Below are 11,564 nucleotides of genomic sequence, written 5' to 3' on the forward strand. Positions count from 1 at the left end.
GCCTTCCTCTTTTTCTACTCCCTTCTGTTTTCCCCAGCATTATTGTCTTTTCCAGTGACCCATGTCTTCTCATTATGTCTCCAAAGTATGATAACCTCAGTTTCATCATTTTAGCTTCTAGTGATAGTTCTGGTTTAATTTGTTCTAACACCCAATTATTTGTCTTTTTCGCAGTCCACGGTATGCACAGAGCTCTCCTCCAACACCACATTTCAAATGAGTTGATTCTTCTCTTATCCACTTTTTTCGCTGTCCAGCTTTCACATCCATACATAGAGATCAGAAACACCATGGTCTGAATGATCCTGACTTTAGTGTTCAGTGATCCATCTTTGCATTTGAGGACCTTTTCTAAAACATTCAGGTGCAAAGTACAGCCAGTGAGGGTTGTGGTTTGGGGAGAAACGGTTTGGCCTGAGGAGAGTTCTGAGGACCAAACAGAGAGGTCTGGAAGTCTGAATTTGGCCCCCGGGCTTGTGGTTCCCCACCCATATTCTAGGCTCACTAAGTCTGCTTAACCCTTCCTATGTGCCATGTTAGAAACTGCAGACTTTAGGGCTTGAAAATAATCTCCAGCTTTTTCTGTCTCTGTTTTGCTGATGTTCAGTTTGAAGAAGAATTCTGGAGATCTCAGATACTTGCTCGCTACTTCGCTGGTTGATCCTAATCAAGAGGTCACCCTACTGTGGCTTTCAGATTTAAGCCAAGTACACTGTGCTGTGGGGGGGGAGGGTGGTAGTTCCATGTTTAGTTAAAATATAGCTGTGCATTTATGTGCGCAAGCATTTAAATCAAAATCTGCTCAGCATTTTAAAGCAGACCTGACTTCACCAATGAACCTAAATCGATGAAAACACATATGGTCAATTTCATTACCATCCAACTCACCAAACCTTAATCTAATCTCTATGCGGTGGATCGCTATGAATCATACATATCAAAATCAAATTACACTTTTTGTGATTAAGATGTTTAATTTTGAAAAGACCTAAAGGACATTCGCTGGAAATCGAGTAACCCAGTTAGCATCGAATGTACAGTACATCCAACTAGTAAAACAAGGTAATAAAAATCTATGCAATCATCGTGCATAGCAATTTGTATCTATTACAGAAGCTCCAGCCAAAGGAGGGTGTGGTCAAGCTGTGCATCTCAACTGAAGAGGGAAACCAGCTCTGGGATGAAAAGGCTGAAACAGTCACTGCAAATCAAATGTTGGCTAGCACCGCCAGTTTGAGCATTGACAGCTATGACCTTAAAGAAGTGCTGTCTTGCAAGATTTTGGGTGGAGGGTCATGTAAGGTCCCCCTTGGTGCCAAAAGCTTCTCTTTGCTTAGTTCACCTTCTGCTGGTTGGAAGCAATATGCTTCTGAATACAGCTGGTGGAAACTGCAGGAGAGGAGAATGCTCTTCTGCTCAGGTATTGGTTGTTGAATTCCCAGAGGCGTCTGGCTGGCCACTGTGAGAACAGGACGCTGGACTAGATGGGCCATTGGCCTGATCCAGCAGAGTTCTTCTTATGTTCTCACTCTGACCCTAATTCCCAGTGTAAGATAGCAATGATGGCTCCTAGACCTCATCTCTAAAGGACAAATTTTATACTCTCCAGTGTGATGTGGAAGAACTGAAGCATTTGGGCCTATTTAACATGAACAACAATAAGATGGGGATTTTGCTTGCAAAGAAATGGGGAGGATCCAACCCTTGGAATTCAATAGTGGGGGATGGTCCATTGGGGCAAATGGGGCACTGCCCCACTAAGCCCTGTCTGCCTGCAACCCACCTCTACCTCCCTGCCTCCTTACTTGTAAACCTTCAGTTGGCCTCCTGCCTTATGCCCTCCCAGTCCCAATGGGCACCAGCCTCCACAGGAACTGAAGGTGGCTTCCCATTTGCTTTGTGTTCATCTCCCATCGTTGCTAATACCTTTCCGCCTTTGGGAAGTTCCCCTTGCAAATGTCCAGTCCCTGTCTATGACAGGCTGAGCACGAGATCTCATCTGCTCCTGCCGCTTCTCATTGACATCCGAAGCTTTACAGGACCTATATTAATTAACTCCCATGACGGCAAGTTGAGAATTACACAGCTGAGTGCCACAATACAATCAATGATCAATGGCAGTCAGATCACTCAGCAGCTACAGTGTACTACACCAAAGGACCATTCAGTGCTGAATGGTAAGCCAGATGGGACTGTAGCAGAAAACTACTGGTCACGATGGTGTATAAAGAAGGTGTTGCTTTAAAACAGGAATGGGGAACCATTTTCAGCACAAGGGCCACATTTTCTTCTGGGCAACCTTCCAGGGGCCACATGCCAGTGGTGATGGGCCAGGGGCAAAAGTGTGCAGAGCAATGCATGTGAATTTTATCTTTGTACAGTAGGGTAGTCTCCGCACACACTCACACACCCTTCTCAATCCTCCACCCAGGCAGGCGAGAGGCATGATCAGAGCTCGAGGGCACATTCTAGCCAGGCAGAAACCACCCAAGAGGGTGCGAAGCGGGGCCAGTGAGGGAAGAGGCCTGGGGGCCAGACAGAGAGGCCTGGGGGCCACATTTGGCCTCTAGGCCTGAGGCACCCCACCCCTGCTTAAAACAGAGATAGGACAAGTACAGTTTTGTGGCTCTTATCAAAAATTTATTTATTTATTTATTATATTTCTATACCGCCCAATAGCCGAAGCTCTCTGGGCGGTTTACAGCATAAAAACATCCAGTATACAATTAAAAACATATATCAAACACATGGAAACAATGTAACAAAATAACCAAACATAGTTAAACACATGGACAACGGCAGACACAATCCTAAAATATTAAGTATAAAACGTATTAAATCAATTAAAATATTAAGCTGTTTAAGATGTAAACAAAAAACATGCAGGCATTCCCCCAACCATTCAGTTCTGCACATTTCTGCAACAATTTGTGATTTATTTATTTTTTAAATCCTCATAAAACTTCTGCAGCATTTTAATACGAATTTCTCCTAGTGAACATATTTTTGTAGGCAGTTTGATGCACACATTTTTGCAAGCCATTTTTCATCATGTAATGCCATTCTTGCATGTTAATTTTCACTCATATATTCATTTTTATGCACACTTTCCCCCTAACAGATGCATTTTTGCAAACATTGGTTGGTTGGTGAACTGCATCGCAACATTTGAACAAGCGAGCATTTCAAAGGATGGCTGAGTTTCGGTTCTCCTATCGTTTCAGAAAGTGCAAACTGGATAGATTCTGCTTGAAACTCGAACTGAACCAAATTTCCTACCCGTCCCTACTCTGTGGGTATCATACCTGTCAAATTTCACAACATTTCAGAAAACAGAACATCGAGAAGAAGAGGAGAGATGAAGTAGAGTGGGAACCACTTTTCTGACTGACAGTGCCATCCTATCTACACGTGTCAGCTTGGGACTAAGTCCCATTGAGTTCAATGAGGCTTCCTCCCAGATAGTTGGTAAGTGAGTATAGGATTGCAGCCTGAGCGCTCTTGTGTGTGCTCCTTTTCATCCCTTGAAATGCTGGAGTTATTTCAGGGTCTGCACGGAGGATGGAGAGCTGTGCATATAGAGAGAGAAACCTCTGGCTCTTGCAAGGCTGGAATCCTTTTCTCGGCTACCTTTTGTCTCTGGCCCCCATCTGCCACTGGCATGCAGCCCATGGAAGGTTGCCCACAAGGGAACACAACCCTTGGGGCTGAAAAAGGCTTCACCACCACCACCCCCTGTCATTGATAAACAAGTCACAGCCATTTTGATTCAACAAGGCGGTGAGCAATGAAGGCTGAGGACTGGAAGGGTAAAAGAAGGAAAACTAGCCATTCTGTAGAGCATAAGGCTATCACAATGGCTACTAGCCATGATGGCATTGATCCACCTCCACTATGAGAGGCAGTATGCCTCTGAATGCCAGTTGCTGGAAATCACAAGAGGGGAGAGTGTTCTTCTCAGGTCCTGCTTGTGGGCTTCCCATGGGCATCTGGTTGGCCACTGTGAGAACAGGATGCTGGACTAGATGGGCCACTGGCATGTTCCAGCAGGCTGTTCTGATGGAGACATGACAGAGAGATAAGCTATCCTTTTTTCTCAAGGAGCAGATATTCCCCATCCAGGAATATTAATGACATACAGGCTGGAATTCTCCCCTGTTTAGTTGATGACAGAAGTCAAAGATTTGTGCTCAGATGCGCCAGCATCAGATCTTCTGTCACAGCTGGATAAAACACTCAGCCATGTTGTGCTGCTTCCAGTCTAAGAAGGAAGCAATAATATTCAGAGCACTTATGTTAGATGATGTGGTATTCCAACCAAAGCGATATTTGCAAACACTCAGCAGCTTATTCCTAATTAATGGCAAATTAAAATCTCTCTTGGGTACCTGCAACCAGAACTGTGTTCCCAGTAATTACATAATTAGATAACAATCTTATTTTATTTACTTACGTGTAAAGCCTAAAAGATCCTCCGTGGCGCAGAGTGGTAAGCGGCAGTAACACAGCCGAAAGCTCTGTTCACGGCCAGAGTTCGATTCCAACAGAAGGAGGAAGTCAAATCTCTGGTAAAAGGGGTCGAGGTCCACTCAGCCTTCCATCCATCTGTGGTCGGTAAAATGAGTACCCAGCATATGCTGGGGGGTAAAGAAAGGCCGGGGAAGGAACTGGCAATCCCACCCCATATATACGGTCTGCCTAGTAAACGACACAAGACATCACCCTAAGAGTCGGAAACGACTCGCACTACAAGTGCGGGGACACCTTTACCTTTTTTAAGCCTGCTCTACCCCAAAAGCCTGGGGAAGATAACGACAGATATAACATACTCATTTTTTTAAAAAAATCACCTATTTAAAAATCAAATGTAAAGCTTGAAGATTGCAGATTACCAGCTCCCTATCAGCTAAATCTCAGGTGGCCCACCCTCTCAAGTTAACCCAATTTGTTCTACAGGGCTGCAGTGGGAAGGAGAAAGGAACAGATTTGGGTGAAGGAATCCGACATGAGCAGAGCAGAATTCCACTAGTGCAAGTTTCCTTCATCCAGTTTTCAGTGGTTTTCCTCACCCACTGCATTCCAGAGTAATGCAACTTGCGATGTTCAGAAGGGTTCGCACACTCACACCAACCATCTGAAGAGCCTTTTCAGGAGGTACAGAAGGCTGCAGGGTAGGATGGAGTCGGAATGGGGGAGAATTTTGATTCAGTTCACATTTAAAGCCTAATCTATCAAATTTGCACTTTCCAAACCCAGCCACTCTTCAAAACTTGCACTGATCCAAATTTTGCAATGAAGTTTGCCAACCAAACAGTGTCTACAAAAATGTATACAGTAGGGGAAAGTGTACATAAAAATGAATATATTCGTGAAATAAACATAAAATATGCATTATATTGGGAAAAAATGCATGAAAATATATGTACACTAGTTTTTTAAAAAGCACATAGAAAAATGTGTTTGTTAGGAGAAATTTGCACTAAAATCCTGAAGAATTTTCATGAGGATTTAAAAGAAACATTGTATGCAATATTGCCTAATATACACATTTTTGCAAAGCAATTTCCCCTAATATAATGGATTTTTGCTTGCAACTTTAGCTAATGTATGCATTTGTATACATCTTCTACATTAGCATATACTTGACTGGAGAACTGCACTGCAAAATTCAGAGAAGTGAAAATTCCAAAGGATGGCATTGTGTTTCAGTTCTCATTTCAGAAAGTGTGGATTCGGTAAGTTCACCTTTAAATACAAACTGAATTTAACTTCTCCTCTGTCCGTACCTTTGTGGACAAAAATGTTTGCAGCTGAAAACTGCTGAAGCCAATTCTGAGCCCATCAGATAAAGCAGGAGACTAATGGATTGATTAATTAATTGATTGATGGCTGCCCAATGGGCTTCACTGCCCAAAAGGATTGGAACCTACACTTCCCTATCACTGGCCTCCTCTCACCTCTCTCATATGGGCAAGTTTCAAGCAGAAACTTGCCCAAAGTTGTATAATCCAATCTGAAGCCTTCTCTGAAGAACGCTCAGATCGTGCAAGGGGCATTTGAATAGTTTTGTTCCTTTCCCACAGCACAGCGCCTTTGCATTTCGATGAAAAACAACAGGGCCCAATCAAAGTGACCAGTTAATGTCTTGCTCAGCACGTCCTAACAATACCATAATTGCAACCTTTCAACGAGAGCTTCTTATTCATCCACTGGCAGAAGATGGCTGCAAATAGGTTTCTGCGTCACTGCAGAGTCTTTCTTTTTGCAAACGGTCCGGAAGAGATGGAATGGAGTTGTTTTTTTTTTGCAAAGCGTGAATGTATTCAGAGACAATTCCAGGGGTGTCCTCCCCCTCAAAACTTCTTCTTAAGAACATAAGAACATAAGAAGAGCCTGCTGGATCAGGCCAGTGGCCCATCTAGTCCAGCATCCTGTTCTCACAGTGGCCAACCAGGTGCCTGGGGGAAGCCCGCAAGCAGGACCCGAGTGCAAGAACACTCTCCCCTCCTGGGGTCCTGCTTGCAGGCTTCCCCCAGGCACCTGGTTGGCCACTGTGAGAACAGGATGCTGGACTAGATGGGCCACTGGCCTGATCCAGCAGGCTCTTCTTATGTTCTTATGTTCTTAAGAAGAAGTTTTGAGGGGGAGGACACCCCTAGAATTGTCTCTGAATACATTCACGCTTTGCAAAAAAAAAACAACTCCATTCCATCTCTTCCGGACCGTTTGCAAAAAGAAAGACTCTGCAGCGATGGAGAAACCTATTTGCAGCCATCTGCATAATGCTTGCAGCTTTTGTCTAGCTCAACGACTCGTCTTTGGGAAAATGGTTATTGAAGACTGCAATTTTCATAAACGTTTGGAAATTGATACGAGGGAAACTGGCCATAAAAATCGTGAGGAGGGGGGTCTCTATTTGCTGCTAAATGGCTCAGAAGAACAGAAGATGTGGGGCTGAGCAGTCTGCAACTGGCAGGAGGTGGGCATCTTCTACCTGCACCGATGGGATGGGAGGATTCAGGCCTAGATCTTGCACTTGGCCACAGCCCAGTGCTTACCCCCTGGGCCATCACATCATGTACAAGGCAGAGAAATCTAAGAAGCTCCCTTATATCAAGCCAAACCATTGGTCCATCTAGCTCAGTATTGTCTAAACTGACTGGCAGAGCTCTGCAGAGTTTCAGGCCGAGGTCTTTCCCTGTTAGGGATGGAGGGAGCTGTCCATTTTGATTCTCTCCCTTTCTCATACTTCCAATCTTAAATTCCATCCTCCGCATTTATGTATCAATGTGCAATTTTTTCATAAACGAAAATCCTCACGAAAATTTACAGTGTGCAATTATTTTATAAACAAAAATCCTCATGCTGAAGCATTTCAGTGCAAAGTTCTTCTAACAAACACATTTTTGTATGCCGTTTTGACGAACGCACATAATTTTCCAAGCAACTTCTCCTCATTTAATGCATTTTTATGTTACTTTCACTTCCATGTTCATTTTCATGCACACTTTCCATCAATACCTGCATTTTCATAAACCATCCTGGGTTGGAAAATGGCATTGCAAAATTCAGGAAAGCATGAATTTTGAAGGATGTTCTCCTGTTGTTTCATGAAGTGCAAATTTGATCAATTCGACTTTAAAAGCAAACTGAATCAAATTTCTCCCCCAGTTGTACTCCCACCCGTACCTGGAAATGCTGGAGATAGAAGCAGGGACCTTCTACATGCCAAGCAGATGCTCTACCACTGAGCTATGGCCCTTCCCCAGAGAGACGTGATGCCTCTCTGGCCAAGTGCCGACAGCCTGCTGTCAAGATGGCAAAGGGGTAAGAAATGAGCAGGGCATGAGCAACTAATCTCCTGGCAACTGGGGGAAGGGGGATACTATGAGCACCTTGGCAGAAGACACAATTTGGGGCAGAAACTCTACACCAACCAAGAGCAGCAAGAGGCACCTCATCATTCGCCCAGCTCTTTCTTCCTCCGAGCTCCTAGGCTGGTCCATCAGTTTCAGCCAGGGCAAGAGCCTTAGCTACTGTCACCCTTCGTTGAAGAGCACATGACATCCATGTGCTTTTTGATCTTCCAAATTGTGTTCGGTAAACTCGGCTTTCTTCCCTTTTCCCTCATATAAGCATCTCGTTAGCTCCTTGAAGTTTGGCCTTTATCGTCCAGACCTACTTCCCTGCTCACCCTCTGAAAGACCCCAGCAGAACGTGCCGACTGTTGTGGAATGAAGAGCAAACTGGATTTCTCTCACCCTCAACTCCTTCCCTTTTGTCCCATCTGTTTCCTTGAACCAAGGTCCAAAAAAAGAAAAAAACACATTACCCTAGCTCAGGAATGGGGGACCTCAAGCCTGGGGGCCAAATGTGGCCCTTCAGGCCTCTCTCGATGGCCCTCAGAACTTTCTCCAGGACACACTTCTCACTGGTCCCCCTTCTCAACCCAAGGGTCTTGTTTTGTTTTTTCCCTTCCAATATAATAATGCCTCTTGCTTGCCTAGATAGACAGTGTGTGTAGAACTAGCCTATTATCTGTTGTTGTTATATGCCTTCAAGTCGATTATGACTTAAGGCGACCCTATGAATCAGTGACCTCCAATAGCATCTGTCATGAACCACCCTGTTCAGATCTTGTAAGTTCAGGTCTGTGGCTTCCTTTATGGAATCAATCCATCTCTTGTTTGGTCTTCCTCTTTTTCTACTCCCTTCTGCTTTTCCAAGCATTATTGTCTTTTAAGAACATAAGAACATAAGAAGAGCCTGCTGGATCAGGCCAGTGGCCCATCTAGTCCAGCATCCTGTTCTCACAGTGGCCAACCAGGTGCCTGGGGGAAGCCCACAAGCAGGACCCGAGTGCAAGAACACTCTCCCCTCCTGAGGCTTCCGGCAACTGGTTTTCAGAAGCATGCTGCCTCTGACTAGGGTGGCAGAGCACAGCCATCATGGCTAGTAGCCATGGATAGCCCTGTCCTCCATGAATTTGTCTAATCTTCTTTTAAAGCCATCCAAGCTGGTGGCCATTACTGCATCTTGTGGGAGCAAATTCCATAGTTTAACTATGCGCTGAGTAAAGAAGTACTTCCTTTTGTCTGTCCTGAATCTTCCAACATTCAGCTTCTTTGAATGTCCACGAGTTCTAGTATTATGAGAGAGGGAGAAGAACTTTTCTCTATCCACTTTCTCAATGCCATGCATAATTTTATACACTTCTATCATGTCTCCTCTGACCCGCCTTTTCTCTAAACTAAAAAGCCCCAAATGCTGCAACCTTTCCTCGTAAGGGAGTCGCTCCATCCCCTTGATCATTCTGGTTGCCCTCTTCTGAACCTTTTCCAACTCTAGAATATCCTTCTTGAGATGAGGCGACCAGAACTGTACACAGGATTCCAAATGCGGCCGCACCATAGATTTATACAACGGCATTATGATATCGGCTGTTTTATTTTCAATACCTTTCCTAATTATTGCTAGCATGGAATTTGCCTTTTTCACAGCTGCCGCACACTGGGTCGACATTTTCATCGTGTTGTCCACTACAACCCCAAGGTCTCTCTCCTGGTCGGTCACCGCCAGTTCAGACCCCATGAGCGTATATGTGAAATTAAGATTTTTTGCTCCAATATGCATAATTTTACACTTGTTTATATTGAATTACATTTGCCATTTTTCTGCCCATTCACTCAGTTTGGAGAGGTCTTTTTGGAGCTCTTCGCAATCCCTTTTTGTTTTAACAACCCTGAACAATTTAGTGTCGTCAGCAAACTTGGCCACTTCACTGCTCACTCCTAATTCTAGGTCATTAATGAACAAGTTGAAAAGTACAGGTCCCAATACCGATCCTTGAGGGACTCCACTTTCTACAGCCCTCCATTGGGAGAACTGTCCGTTTATTCCTACTCTCTGCTTTCTGCTTCTTAACCAATTCCTTATCCACAAGAGGACCTCTCCTCTTATTCCATGACTGCTAAGCTTCCTCAGAAGCCTTTGGTGAGGTACCTTGTCAAACGCTTTTTGAAAGTCTAAGTACACTATGTCCACTGGATCACCTCTATCTATATGCTTGTTGACACTCTCAAAGAATTCTAATAGGTTTCTGAGACAGGACTTTCCCTTGCAGAAGCCATGCTGGCTCTGCTTCAGCAAGGCTTGTTCTTCTATGTGCTTGGTTAATCTAGCTTTAATCATACTTTCTACCAGTTTTCCAGGGACAGAAGTTAAGCTAACTGGCCTGTAATTTCCGGGATCCCCTCTGGATCCCTTTTTGAAGATTGGTGTTACATTGGCCACTTTCCAGTCCTCAGGCACGGAGGAGGACCCGAGGGGCAAGTTACATATTTTAGTTAGCAGATCAGCAATTTCACCTTTGAGTTCTTTGAGAACTCTCGGGTGGATGCCATCCAGGCCCGGTGATTTGTCAGTTTTTATATTGTCCATTAAGCTTAGAACTTCCTCTCTCGTTACCACTATTTGTCTCAGTTCCTCAGAATCCCTTCCTGCAAATGTTAGTTCAGGTTCAGGGATCTGCCCTATATCTTCCACTGTGAAGACAGATGCAAAGAATTCATTTAGCTTCTCTGCAATCTCCTTATTGTTCTTTAGTACACCTTTGACTCCCTTATCATCCAAGGGTCCAATTGTCTCCCTAGATGGTCTCCTGCTTTGAATGTATTTATAGAATTTTTTGTTGTTGGTTTTTATGTTCTTAGCAATGTGCTCCTCAAATTCTTTTTTAGCATCCCTTATTGTCTTCTTGCATTTCTTTTGCCAGAGTTTGTGTTCTTTTTTATTTTCTTCATTCGGACAAGACTTCCATTTTCTGAAGGAAGACTTTTTGCCTCTAAGAGCTTCCTTGACTTTGCTTGTTAACCATGCTGGCATCTTCTTGGCCCTGGCGGTACCTTTTCTGATCTGCGGTATGCACTCCAGTTGAGCTTCTAATATAGTGTTTTTAAACAACTTCCAAGCATTTTCAAGTGATGTGACCCTCTGGACTTTGTTTTTCAGCTTTCTTTTTACCAATCCCCTCATTTTTGTGAAGTTTCCTCTTTTGAAGTCAAATGTGACTGTGTTGGATTTTCTTGGCAATTGGCATTTACATGTATGTTTAATTTAATAGCACTGTGGTCACTGCTCCCAATCGGTTCAACAACACTTACATCTCGCACCAGGTCCCGGTCCCCAATGAGGATTAAGTCCAGGGTTGCCGTCCCTCTGGTCGGTTCCATGACCAACTGATCTAGGGAATAGTCATTTAGAATATCTAGAAACTTTGCTTCTTTGTCATGACTGGAACACATATGCAGCCAGTCTATGTCCGGGTAGTTGAAGTCACCCATTACCACCACATTTCCTAGTTTGGATGCTTCCTCAATTTCATATCTCATCTCAAGGTCTCCCTGAGCATTTTGATCAGGGGGACGATAGATCATTCCCAGTATTAAGTCCCTCCTGGGGCACGGTATCACTACCCACAACGATTCTGTGGAGGAGTCTGCCTCTTTGGGGGTTTCGAGCTTGCTGGATTCAATGCCTTCTTTCACGTATAGAGCGACTCCGCC

This window comes from Rhineura floridana, chromosome 17 (genome assembly GCF_030035675.1).
Source record: "Rhineura floridana isolate rRhiFlo1 chromosome 17, rRhiFlo1.hap2, whole genome shotgun sequence".
NCBI lineage: Eukaryota > Metazoa > Chordata > Lepidosauria > Squamata > Rhineuridae > Rhineura > Rhineura floridana.